Source organism: Protopterus annectens, chromosome 8.part0 (genome assembly GCF_019279795.1).
Source record: "Protopterus annectens isolate FY-2018-M chromosome 8.part0, PAN1.0, whole genome shotgun sequence".
NCBI classification, from domain to species: Eukaryota; Metazoa; Chordata; order Ceratodontiformes; family Protopteridae; genus Protopterus; species Protopterus annectens.
This window is the reverse complement of record NC_056741.1, coordinates 1,678,812,740-1,678,827,908: the sequence shown is the minus strand read 5'-3', so window position 1 is coordinate 1,678,827,908 and position 15,169 is coordinate 1,678,812,740. Positions and strand designations below refer to the sequence as shown.

Genomic DNA, 15,169 nt, shown 5'->3' with positions numbered 1-15,169 from the left:
GGAATATGAGCATCTTTCCACAGTTTTCTGCATTTGCACAACTGATTGATTTTTGATGTTCTCTGTTTATTACTATATCTAGCAGTATTTCCAGATTCCAACAGTAGATTCACAGCAGACACCAAAGCATGATATAAAAATTAATTTATTATAAAACAAATTCAATGTGATATGAACAAAAAGGGTCTATATTAGAACTGTGTATGTCTTAGTCAGCGAATACAGAATCATTGACACATATTACCCGAACTGCGAATACACCAAACTCCCTAAACCGTGAAATTCAAAATCTGGAACCGTCATAGTCGTCCATCTCCACCACTCACCACATACTACCTACCCAAACAAAATAAATAAACCACATACATACACTAACCAAAACCCTACTTCTAACCCTACACTAAACGTTAAATATATTACTATCTATGCACTTACCTTAACCCGCACCCTAACCCTAAGGTCCGTAACTATCGCACACTTACCTTACGGAGCTATACCGCAGAAGGGCCAACCATGACGATTCGACATTTCAGATTTTGCACTTCAGGACGATTGGTGTTTTCGCGGTTCAACGTATACGTGTCGACATTTCCATATTTGGGTAAGTGGACCTTCACGATTTCAATAGGGAACCGAACAAAAAGTGGTCAATACACAAATATGTTTTCACTATCAGCATCTTCAAGTACCATGCCCTCCATTCATACTGTGTTAATTGTAAAAGTAACACTTGTTTCGTAAAAGGAAGGACCACCACATAGATCCACAATTCATAACTGTTAAGCTCTAACTCATTTCACTACCAAAAGATAGACAATAGTAAAATACTTGTCCTTGCAATGCAAGCAGCTTTGCACATCATCAGGACTCACACAAAGCCTTGGATAAATCCACTGACATTTCTTTAAAAAAGGAAATGGTCCCCAATAAACCAGACTGTTGAAATTGGCAAAGCTGATTTGGACTTTTCAATTATCACCTAGACAGGCACTACAACAAACATTTGCGATAAGAATAGAGGGCTTCATCAAAATACAGGCAGATCTTTACAGTAAAGTCCCACTCCCCGCACATTCTTACACTACAGTCCCCCTCCCCGCACATCTTTACAGTAATGTCCCCCACTCCGCACATCTTTACACTGAAGTGCCACTCCACACATATCTTGATAATAAAGTCTTACTTCCAACACATCTGCACAGTAAAGTCCCCCTCCCCGCACACCCTTACAGTAAAGTCACCCTCCCCACACATCATTACAGTCTCACTCCCCACACATTTTTACTTTAAAGTCTCCCTCCCCACATATCTTTACAGTAAAGTCCCCCTCCCCAGACATCTTTACAGTAAAATCCCACTCCCAGCACATATTTACTGTAAAGTTGGCCTCCCTGCACATCTTTAAAGTCCCGCTCCCCACATATCTTTACAGTAAAGTCCCCCCAACACATCATTACAGTAAAATCCCACTCCCAGCACATCTTTACTATAAAGTCAGCCTCCCCGCACATCTTTACAGTAAAGTCCCACTCCCCAAACATCTTCATATTAAAGTTCGTCCCCCTCCCCGCACATTTTTACAAGTCCCCCATCCTGCACATCTTTACAGTAAAGTCCTCCACCCCACACATCTTTACAGTAAAGTCTCCCACTCTGCACACCTTTACAGTAAAGTCCCCCTCCCAGTACATCTTTATAGTAAAGTTCCCCTCTCCACACATCTAAACAGTAAAGTCCCACTCCTCGCACATCTTCACATTAAAGTCCCTCTCCTCGCACGTCTTTACAGTAAAGTTCCATTCCTCACACACCTTTATATTAAAGTCCCACGTTCAATACATTTTTACAATAAAGCCCCTCTTCCCACACATCCTTACATTAAAATCCCACTCCCCGCACATCTTTATTTTAAATTCCCCCTCCCCAAGCATCTTTAAAGTAAAGTCCCCCTCCCTGCATATCTTTACAGTAAAGTCTCCCTCCCCGGACATCTTTACAGTAAAGTCCCCCTCCCTCCACATCTTTACACTAAAGTCCCCCTCTCCACAAATCTTTACAGTACATCCCCCTCCCCACTCATCTTTGCAGGGAAGTCCACCTCCCCACTCATCATTACAGTGAAGTTCCCCCTCCCTGCTCATCTTTACATTCATGTCCTCTTCCTCACTAATCTTCACAGTAAAATCTCCTTCCTCACACATCTTCACAGTAAAGTCCCCCTCCTGCACAGCTTTACAATAAGGTCCCACTCCCCTCACATCTTTACAGAAAATTCCCTCCCTTGCACATCTTTACAATGAAGTACCCCTTCCCACACATTTTTACAGTGAAGTCCTCCTTTCCACACATCTTTACAGTAAATTCCCCCTCACCACACATCTTTATAGTAAACTCCCTCTCCCCACACATTTTTATAGTAAAGTCACCCTCCCCAAATATCTTTGCAGTAAAATCCCCTCCCTGCATATCTTTACAGTAAATTCCCCCCTCTCTGCACATCTTTACAGTAAAGTCCTACTGCCCAAACATCTTTATATTTAAGTTCTCCTCCCTGCACATCTTTACAATAAAGTCCCTCTCCCTGAACATCTTTATATTAAAGTTCCCCTCCCTACACATCTTTATAGTAAAGCCCCCTCCCCGCATATCTTTACAGTGAAGTCCCCCCTTCCTATGCATCTTTACAGTAAAATCCCCCTGCCAGCACATCTTTACAGTAAAATCCCATTCCCCACACATCTTTACAGTAAAGTCCCCCTCCTTGCACATCTTTACATTAAAGTCCCCTTCCTAGCACATCTTTACAGTAAAATCCCCCTGCCATCACATCTTTACAGTAAAGTCTCCCTCCTTGCACATCTTCAGCGTAAATTCCACCTCCCCAAATGTCTTTAAAGTCCTCCTCCCCATACATCTTTACATTAAAGTCTCCATCCCCACACGTTTATAGTAAACTCCCCCTACTTGCACATCTTTACAGTAAATTCCCATGTCCAACACATCTTTACAATAAAGTCCCACTTCTACACATCTTTACATTAAAATCCCACCCCCAACACATCTTTACATTAAAGTCCCCTTCCCCACACCTCTTTACATTAAAGTATCCCTCCCTGCACATCTTTACGGTAAAGTCCCCCTCTTTGCACATCTTTAAAGTCCCCACCCAACACATCTTTATAGTAAAGTCCCACTCCCTGAAAATCTTTACAATAAAGGTCCACTCCCCCAGAGCTGCAGTTAGGTCACAACAAAGCTTAGGGATAGAGTCTGTAACTTTTTGTTACACATAACAATATAATAAGATTGCCAGTATAATGTTATGGCATGTTGATAAGCTGGCTACAAAAAGTTAACCATACTGTGGTCAGAATATACACACGAACAAAAATGAAGAGGGTTGTAGAGGCTAATAATAATAATAATAATAATCTATTCTCTCTTACAGGAGCTTCATGTTTCTGTCACATATCAATGCGCATTTATAACCTAGAATGCAATGATTGGTGGTGGCTGCACAAGAAGCAGCACATGCATGCATCAATGCATTGTACTGCCCAGTACATACATGTACCAATGCATGGTTCCACCCTTCATATACATGTACCAAAATATAGAATTACTCCACACATGCATGCAACAGTACATGGTACTGCCTTGCACATACACATATCAATACATGGTTCCACCCTGCATATACTTGCATCATTGTATAGAACTACTCCACTGCATGTATCAGTACATAGTAGTGCCTTGCACATACACACATCAATGCTTGGTATTGTCCTTTGCACACATGTATCAGTACATAGCACTACTCCACACATATATTCCAGTGTATGTTACTGCCCCGCCCATAGATGTATCAATGTATAGTACTGTCCCATAGATACATGTATCAAGGTGTGGTACTGCCATGCACATCCATGTATCAGTACATGGCACTTCCATACACATACATGCATCAATGTATATTGCACATGCATGTATCAGTACATTGTACTGCCCCGCACATGCATGCATCAGTATGTGTACCATTGCACATGTGTATCAGCATGCAGAAGTGTCCCACATGTGCATGCATCAGTGAATGATACTGCCATGCACATGCATCTATCAGTGTGTGGTACTGTCCTTTACATGCTTGCATGATATTGCATTGAACATGTATACATTAGTACATGCTACTACCCTACATATAAATGTGTCACTACATGCCCTAAACATACTTCACTGCATGCTTTGCACAAATATGTACTACCCTGCACATACATGTTTCTTTGTGTGATACCATACAACACATGCATATATCAGTGCATGCCACAGCCCTGCATGGTACTTTTCTGCACATGTATGTATCACTGCATGGCAGTGCACTAGACATGCATATATCAGTGAGAGATACTACCCTGTGCATGTACATGCATTCAACAGTGAGCTGTACTATTTTGAATATTCATGTAAACCTGTATGGTACTGCTCCAAACACAAATGCATCAGTGCATGGTACTACCTAGCATAGTCAGGCATCATTACATGCTACTGCCCTGCACATGCATACATCAGTGTATGGCACCGCCATAAACATGCATGCACTATGGCATGGTACTGTCCTGCACAGGTATACACGTGTGCATGGTACCACCCAGCACATGCATACATTACTGCATTGTACTGTTCTGCACATGCATGCAATAGCGCACAGTGGTATCCTTCACATGTATTTTTTTTTATTGGGGTAAAGCACTAATCCCGATGGACCTTTTACAGATCCATCCTGGTAGTACAACATTAAAGGTAACAGTACACGTACAGTAGTATAGACATTAATAAATTGCTCAGAGTTCCAATGTTTCATGTCTGGTGCACAGAAGAGGGCTAGTGATAAATGATTCACAATAAATGGCAGTGTAAAGAGTGGCCATGAAAAAATAAGGGGTGTGAGTGATATTTAAGGTGATTTTTAAGGAGCATTTACTTGTGGTCAATTTAGTGAGATGAGGGTTGAGGGTATTTCTAAATTCAGGGTAAGTATTAAAATTATGGATGGCAAGGAGGAGGACTTCCCAGAATTTAGAGACACTTACTGAGAAAAATAGGTTTATCTGGTGTAGTTTTATATGCAGAGTATGGACAAGGGAACATTGCTGGGTATGCATCTTAAGTGGTAATCCTGCCTGACATATTGAGAGTCAACTACAGTGAAAGAAGAAGGTTTCTAGTTTCATTAGTTTAATTAGGTAGTATTCAAATACTATGTCAGGCCTGGCTTGGGAGAAGACATATTAATGATGCTCAATATGGAGATCTAGGGTAATGGATCACTAGGTTTTGTTTCTAGTTGTCTGTACTGAAGTTTCTTGGTTGAGGTATGACTTTACACCAGTTAGGGGAGGGCTGTGTGTTTACCTGTAGAATGCAGTCTGGCAATTATTGCACAGGATTAAGAATCTAAACTGTTAATGAGCTTCTTCCTGTAACTGAAGGTACAGAGTTTGATTCTGTCTACCTGCATATGCCTGTTGTGTGACTCTAAGCAAATCATTTCACCAGACAATTCTCCCAGGCTGAGTCTGGAAAAGGTCCATGTGGATCAGTGCTCTATGCCAACTGACTAATAAAAATGAAAAAACAAACAAACAAATAAATAAATAAATATACAAACAAAAAATGCATCAGTAGAAGGTACTTCCCTAAAGGAAACCAAAAGTACAAACATTGAATATTCCTGGTGCCTAAACATTTGCCAAGTCACTGCACAGACCTGTAGCACAGTCTGTGAGCATGAGAATACACAACTTCCTTGTCCACAACATAGCGGATTATGAGCAGGTCGCCAATCCTAACCAGTATATTGTGTGTCTGAGACATGGATGCAAAAACATTCAACTTGCGAGTGAAGCTTGAGAAGTGAATCTTGGCATCCATGTTGAGAACACACAATATTAAGTTACGATCAGTGATGCAGTCATAATTCTTTGTAATGCATGGAACTTTATCTGCTCGATCTACTACTAGTTACAGTAAAACAGAAAAAAAGCTGCTAGTGTTTTGCTGACTTTCAAAGGCATAAAACACTTAGCATTTCAATGTCAGAAAGGCAGTGCAATGCAGGACCTTACATTTACACTTTCATAACTCTCAACTATCCAGTTTTTCACACAATGTTTAGATTATTGCTTCCTACATTTGATCTGTTCCTCTTAAAATCTGTGTTGTTTAGGGAAACCACTGAGGATTGAACTCATTAAATAATGGCATACATTTAAGTTTCAGACTTTGCATCCTTTAGAAAAAGTAGATGAATGCACTCTTATTGCTCAACCTACGTTTCATGTTTTTAAGAGTAAGTTAGGGACACCTTAGCTGCATGGATAGCAGGAAGAATTAAATATTTTGTTCTGCCTCTGTCATTTGCTGGTCAGTACTGGGAGATTTTACTTCAAAGCACAGGACCTGACCTTAACAACTAAAGCAGTGGGTGCTTGACAATTGTTAAGATCTGGTCTCAAGAACTTTAGTGCTTAACTGGATTGTTTTCTTCTGAATATTGGAGCATAATCACCATGCTCCATGCACTACAAATTAATTTGAAACAGTTACCAAACTAAATTTGTAAACATGCACAGAAAGAAAGGAAGATTACCCATTCCTTTCCTAAAGGATAAGTATGAAGATGCCTTGCCTTCTGCAGATGGTCTACAATAAGCTTGTTTCCAGAATTTAATCACAAACTTAAATTCCTTCTACTTGAAATAGTTGAAGCACTGAAGAGAGACTGATACAAGCCAACACACAGGTCATCTGCTCACTATTGCGTTTCTCAGTTTGTACAAGGCATGCCCTGCATACAACTTTTGTCATGCTGTCTAAAACATACCAAGCAGAAACCAACACAATTTAAGTTCCATGCTATGGGCCTTATGATGGTTCTTTCACTATCTGTCTGCTCTGTGACTAAGTAAGACAGTGTTCCTGGGGGGGGGGTCACCCCTAAAAACGGATACCATCTGTTTATGAATATGGTTAACAGTTAAAGTAGATTTGGTTAATTCCATACAAAGTTCCTTAAAGCAATAAGGTGCATTTGAAATATATCCTAAAAGTCAAAAGATACCCAGAGTGGAAGTCTCAGCAATTAATGATGTAATCCCTATATGAATAATGGCATGCATTTTTTCTCGGTTTGCAGGTCCAGGAAAAATCAATGCATCTTCCTGACTGTAGCTACCATTTCCTATATTTTACTTAGTAATAGATCCAACAGAGTTTAATTTAAAACTGGAGTGTTACACTTTTTATCCAAACAAAAGAATTTCACTTGTTTCCTCACTTATGCAACATTCTAACACAGTTTTATTTGTTTTCTAATATTTGTCTCATTGCTGTAAATCAGGATGTGTACCATTGCCAGAAATTAGGTTTTGTTTCAGAGGTAGAAGTTTTGTTTCAGAAGTAGAAACAAGAAAGTAACTCTCAACAAGCTTAAAGAGACCCAGTGGGTCACCAATATGGAAAGACGGTTTTTTAATTGTATGCAGAAACAGTCACCAAAGAAAAGATTGCAAACAGCAGTATGTACTAACAAATGGATTAACATTTACTTGTAGACCCCTTGTACTCAGTGTTTAAGGGTATTAGCACATTCTGATTTTTTTTGTTCACTCACAGTTACCTGCAGTCCAAATAAACTTAACCGGCTCTTCATTTTGCTGAATATCTTTTGTGACCATGGCACTATTTTCTCCGAATACTTTTTCACAATCCTAAAATCTAACATAAAAACAAATACCTTAGTACTCATTTTCTTATAACTTTTGATACCTTGTTACAATTGGAACTCCAATACTTTAACAAGACAAACTCCAGCAAAACAAATGCCCCCTCCCTTATCTACCTTCTATAATGAGCTTACCTTACTCATGACACACTACTGTTGTATTTAAAATAACACGTAAAGGAAACTATGTTTCTTGGATCACTACAAACCTAACATTAGAAATCAGGAATACAAAATAATGCTTGCACAGAATGGAAATGAGACCTGCAAAATACTGAAAACCAATACCATACTAAAAACTTGAACTCTGCTAGAAACATTGATAAATAAAGCAAAAGCATCCTCCTTTACAATTTTGTACACTTCTCAACTAGACAATCCCAAAAAAATCTGCAACACTTGAAAGTCTCTCAATACAAACAAAATATTTCCAAAGATAAAGGTTACAAACAACCCTTTATCAGGATTAAAAAAAGACATCCACGAATCTGTGTTTTTCCTAGTGCTGCAACTGACCAGTTATTCCCAAAAACTTAAAAGGTCACTCAAACTATTTTCCTACATGAGATTCTGCATCATCTTCCCTTTTAAAAGGACATTAATGTACATACATCATTAAAGGATCCTGTAACATGACAACATTAAAGGATCTTGTAATAGTTCTGTTTTGTACATATATCATTAAAGGATCCTGTAACAGGACATTGATGTACATACATCATTAAAGGATCCTGAAACAGAACATAATATACGTGCATCATTAAATATCCTGTAACATGGAATTAATGTACATACATCATTGAAGGTTCCTGCAACAGGACATCATTATAGGATCCTGCAACAGTACTATATTGCACATATGTAATTAAAGGATACTTCAACTGGACAATAATGCACATTACTGAACTGTAAGGCACAAACATCATTAAAGGATCGTTTAACAGGACAGAATTAAAGGATCCTGTAAAAGTACAGTTTTATACATATGTAATTTAAAGGATACTAAAACAGGACAGTAATGCATGCTACAGGACCTTAATGAACATTCATCATTAAAGGATCTTCTAACAAGATTTCATTAAAGGATCCTGTAACAGGGCACAACAAACACAGATCATTAGAGGATCTTGTAAAAGGACATCATTAAAGAATCCTGCAACAACACTGTATTGAACACATTTAATTAAAAAATACTAAAGCAGGACAGCAATGCATGTTACAGGACAGAAATGTATATACATCATTAAAGGATCCTGTAACAGGACATTGTTAAAGTATCCTGTAGCTGGTCATAATAAAAAGATCCTGCAATAGAACATTATGTACACACATCATTAAAGGATCCTGTAACAGGACAACATTAAAGGAGCCTGTAACAGGACATTCATGTAATACTTCATTAAAGGGTCCTGTAATAGGACATCATTAAGGGATCCTGAAAAAAGGCAAAGTAAACACATTGTTAAAGGATCCTGTAAGAGCACATTAATGCACATATATCATTAAAGGATCGTGTAACAGGATATTAATATGTAATGACACAAACACCCTAGCAAGTGGCAGTCCAATAACAGATAAAAACGAGTAACTTTAAAAGCTGCAAACACTTCAATGCTTTAATACAAAACAAAAAAGTGGTTTAGTGCTTTCGTCAATAAACAGACAAATAGGGTTCTGATGATGTCTATTTATTGACAAAAGCACTAAACTAATACTGTAATGCAAAGCAAAAAAACATAAAGTGTGTTTGCAGTATTTAAAGTTACTCATTTTTATCTGTTATTGGACTGCCACTCTCTAGGGTGTGTCATTATTTTTTATTACTGGTTTTTACAATCTCGGGTTTTTCATTTATTTTATTATTTAGAGGATATTAATATTTATATATATATATATATATATATATATATATATATATATATGCATGGATTCCTATTACAAGAACGAAAGTTCACTACTTCGAACTTGTAATAGAAAGCCTCACTTCTATGAAAGTTCACTTTAACGAAAGTGAACTTTTGCGTAAATGCACTTCACCGAAAACACAGCAGCACAGTGGAGGACATAAAAAACAAGCTATGTCCTCCGCTATGGTGCGATAGTCATGGACCTTAGGGTTAGAGCACGGGTTAGGGTAAGGGGATAGTTAGTAAAGCTATCCCCTTACCCTAACCTATGCCCTAACCCTAAGGTTCGTGACTATCGCATCATAGAGGAGGACATTGCTATATGCACTGCAGTCGTCACGGACCTTAGGGTTAGGGCACGGGTCATGGAAAAGAGATAGCCCTATGGGCTATCCCCTTACTATGGCCCGTGCCCTAACCCTAAGGTCCGTGAGTACTGCACGGAAGTTCAGTACAACACCCGTTCCTTGTACTGAACTTCGCGTAAGTGCACTTTCGCTGCAGTGAGCATTCCATGCACTATTTCGAATTAGTGAAAATTCGATCTAGTGTATGGAACCCATATGCATATATATATATATATATTTATATATATATATATATATATATATATATATATATATATATATATATATACATATATATATATATATATATATATATATATATATATATATATATACATATACATATATATATATATAACCTGGACACTTACGCGAATTTAACTTTCACTGAAAGTCAAATTCACGCTCACACATACCGAAATTGCTGTTCATCGAAGCAGCAATTTCGGGTATGTGTGAGTGGTGTGCTGGTTGCACTGGGGTGCGAGTAAGGGAATATTCCTTTACTCCACTGTAGTATGACCTTGGAGTGAGAATATTTAAGTAGGGGGGTGTGGGGGGCACAGCCCCTCACGTTGGGGGGGTGCAGGGGGGGCGAAGCCCCCCTGCAAAAATATTTAATTAGTGGTTTTGTTTTTTTTTTCACAGTTTAACGGAGGCGCTTTTTCGATTTAAGCGCTTTCGTTAAACTGTGATCGGTATATATGGATTCGGACACTTGCTTTTTCAGGCAAGTGTCCTAGATCCATATATATATATATATATATATATATATATATATATATATATATATATAGATAGTTGTAGGTTATAACATCGACAGCACATAACATCGACAACGACATCACCGACACCACATCATCGACAGTTCACAAACACGACACCGCACACACTCAACACATCATCACAACAACCAATAAACAAAACAAATTCCCTGACCAAAACCACACACACAACACAAGCACACCTAAATCCTAACAAACAAACACTAAACCTTACATACACAACTATCCACAACCCTAACCGAAACCCTAACCCTAAGGTCCGTCACTATCGCACACTAACCTAACCGGCTCTAACCCTAACTCACTTAACCCGCCCCTAACCCAAAGAAATTCACTACTGCACCCTTACCTAACCCGCGCCCTAACCCTAACTCACTTAACCTGCCCCTAACCCAAAAAAATTCACTACTGCACCCTTACCTAACCCACCCCTACCCCTACAGACCGTCAACATCGCACACTTACCTTACTCGCACCCTAACGTCCATCACTACCGCATACTTACACATCCTTTCCCCATGTCGATATTCTCCGCGTCGGTGTTTTCATCCGTCGATCCCCTGGCATTGGTGATTTCGATGTCGGTCTTGTCATCTGTCGATGTTGTAACCTAGACCCATATATATATATATATATATATATATATATATATATATATATATACATATATATATATATATATATATATATACATCATTAAAGGATACTGTACGGGGATATCATTAAAGGATCCTAAATAAGACTATAATGATACTGAAATGGGGCAGTAATGTACATACATCATTAAAGGATCTGGCAACAGAACATGAAGTACATACATCATTAAAAGGATCCTGTAACAGAACATAATGTTTATACATCATTAAAGGATCCTGTAAAAGGAGATCATTAAAGGATCATGTAACAAGACATCATTAATGGATCCTATAAAAAGATGTCATTAAACGATCCTGTAATGTATAGTATTGTAAATACGTAATTAAAGGATACTGAAACAGGACAGTAGTGAACATTACAGGACAGTGATGTGAATACATCATTAAAGGATCTTCTAACAAGACATCATTAAAGGCTCCTGTAACAGGATATTAATGCACATGCATCATTAAAGGATCTTGTAACAGCAGATTAATGTGCATACATCATTAATGGATCCTGTAATAGTATGGTACTGTACATATGCAATTAAGAGATACTGAAACGGACAGTAGTATATGTTACAGGGCAGTAATGTACATATATCATTAAAGGATCATGCTACAAGAAATAATGCGCATACATCATTAAAGGATCCTGCAACAGGACATCATTAAAACATCCTGTAACAGGACATTAATTTAAATACAACATTAACAGATCTGTTAACAGGAGATTAATGTACATACATCATTAAAGGTTCTTGAAACAGTATGACATTGTACATATGTAATTAAAAGATACTAATGCAGGAGAGTAATGTACATACATAATTAAATGATCCTGTAACAGGGCATCATTAAAGAATTCTATAACAGGACATTAATCAACATACATCATTAAAGGATCTTGTAACTGTACATCATTAAAGATCCTGTAACAGAGCATAATATACATACACCATTAACGGACACTGTAATAGGACATTAATGTACATACATCATTAAAGGATCCTGTAACAGTACAGTATTGTGCATACATAATTAAAGGATGCTGAAACAGGACAGTAATGCACGTTAAAGGGCAGTAACATACATGCATCATTTAAGGATCTTATAACAGGTCATCATTAGAGCATTCTGTAATGGTATGGTATATGTAATTAAAGGATGCTGAAACAGGAGAGTAATGCAGGTTATAGGGCAGTAACATACATGCATCATTTAAGGATCCTGTGACAGGTCATCATTAAAGTATTCTGTAATGGTATTGTATTACACATATGTAATTAAAGGATACTGAAACAGGATAGCATTGCATGTTACAGGGCAGTAATGCAAACACATAATTAAAGGATCATGTAACATAACATAATGTACATACATCAGTAAAGGATCCTGTAAACAGGACATTAATGTACATACATCATTAAATGATCCAGTAACAGGACATCATTAAAGGATCCTGTAACAGAACATAATGTACATACATAATTAAAGATCCTGCAGCAGGGAATTAATTACATACATCATTAAATGATCCTCGAACAGGGCATCACAACAGTATGACACTGTACATATGTAATTAAAGGACACTTGAACCAGACAGTAATTCACATTAAAGGACAGTAACGCACAGACATCATTGAGGGATCATTTAACAGGACATAATTAAATGATACTGTAAAAGTATGACATTATGCATATGTAATTACAGGATAATGAAACAGGACAGTAATGCTTGTCACAGGAACTTAATGTACATAAATCATTAAAAGATCCTGTAACAGGACGTCATTAATGAATCCTCTAATGTAAAGTATTGCACATATGTAACTAAAGTATACTGAAAAAGAACAGTAATATACATACATAATTAAAAGATCATGTAACCGGGCATCATTAAAGAAATGTGTAAGAAGGACATTAATATACATGAATCATTTAAGGATCCTGTAACTACATGTCATTAAAGATCCTGTAACACAGCATAATTTACCTACATCATTAAAGGATAGTGTAACAGGACATCATTAAAGGGACCTGTAACAGTATGTTACATACATAAAGGAAATTGAAACGGGACAGTAATGCATGTTACAGGGCAGTAATGCAGACACATCATTTAAGATCCTGTAAAAAGACATCAATAAAGAATCCTGTACCACAACATAATGTACATACATCATTAAAGGATCCTGTAACAGGACATTAATCTGAAGTATAACAGCAGGAAGAAAAACATGGCAAAAATTAGGAAGTGCAGCACCCAGCAGGATAAATGCACTCTAATTAAACTAAACAAACAACTCAGAGGACAAATAACATCTGCCAAAGCCAAATTTGAGGTAAGTTTGGCCTCCCTGGCCAAGGACAACCACAAAGCATTCATTAGCTATGTCCGCAACCTCAAAGGCAATACACAATTATGTGCAGAGCTCATTGTAAATGGAGCCACCTATACTTAACCAGAAGATATAGCAAACCTCCTGGCTGATAAACTCAGCTCCAACTTTACTCCTCTCTCCCCCTCAACCTTCCCTCAGGAAATATTATCAAATATAGCTCTCCCTACTATCACTAGGGGAACAGGTCCTTAATGCTCCAAGACCAGACAGAACCAAGAAGCTCTCCTCCAAAAAAAGGAAGCCAATCTGGTGGTCTCCTGCCTTAAACCAACTCTACAACAGGAGGAGGAAACTGATGCGAAATAAGGTGAAGTCCCAAGACTGGAAAAACTCCCTTATCAGCCTCAACAAAAAGTTGAGATCCCTCATCAAATCCTCTAAAGCTAGCTACGAAAACAGAATTGCAACAGATAGTAAAGACAGCCACAAGGCCTTCTCTAGTTATGTAAAGAATCTCCATGGCAATACCCAGATTTGCTCTCAGCTACTGTACAATGGTACCTCCTATACCGAGCCAACAGATATTGCCAATATACTGGCCGACAGATTCAGTGGCAACTTTACCCCCCAAAGGACCAATCACAATACTAGTAGATTGCCAGGCACCCAATATTATTGTTGCACAGGTTAAAACAGCACTGCCCAAGGCCAAGAATACAGCTTCTATGGAACTTGACAATATCCCTGGATGTGTTCTACATGAGCTACAGAGTGAACTGGCACCTCACCTCTGTGTCCTGTTTAATTGCAGCCTCACCTCAGGCTTTGTCCCTACCAAATGGCGCACTGCTGCAGTCATTCCTCTCCACAAAGGAGGGGCAACTAAAGACCATGGGAACTATTGCCCCATTAGCCTGACGAGTCTGATATGCAAAGCTATGGAACGCATCATCATGGACCTAATAAACAAGGATATAGGGAATCTCCAAACTCTGGATCCCACACAGTTTGGTTTTGTGAAGGGTAGATCATGCCTGGTCGACTTTTTTGAGTCAGTCACCAAAGCTGTGGATGAAGGCAAGGTGATTCACATAGCCTATCTTGATCTGGCCAAGGTGTCTGATACCATTCCCCATTCAGGAATCACTGAAAAACTCACTAAGTTAGGCATCAACCCCTATATCACTAGGGAGGTTGCAAACTGGCTCACAGATAGAACCTCCAGTGTGAAAGTAGCAGACTCCAAGACAGACTGCCGACCAGTCATGAGTGGAGTCCCACAGGGTTCGGTCCTGGGTCCTCTTCTGTTTGGTATCTACTTCTCTGAAGTCCAGGCCAACACAAAGGGTCTCTGGCTGACAAAGTTC

General features: G+C 38.4%; 1 protein-coding gene across 9 annotated transcripts in view; it reads right to left on the bottom strand.

Annotated features, from left to right (window-relative positions):
• The window catches only part of PKNOX2 (PBX/knotted 1 homeobox 2), a 3,468,198-nt gene that overhangs the window by 2,803,018 nt on the left and 650,011 nt on the right, over positions 1-15,169 (bottom strand). Inside the window, exon 1 of one of the 9 annotated variants that reach the window (XM_044081213.1) lies at positions 7,676-7,752. The exons of the other annotated variants lie outside the window; for them this stretch is intronic. The gene's annotated coding sequence lies outside the window, so the exon portion shown is untranslated. Of the gene's footprint in view, positions 1-7,675; positions 7,753-15,169 lie in introns of those variants that run through there. 9 annotated transcript variants of the gene reach the window in all.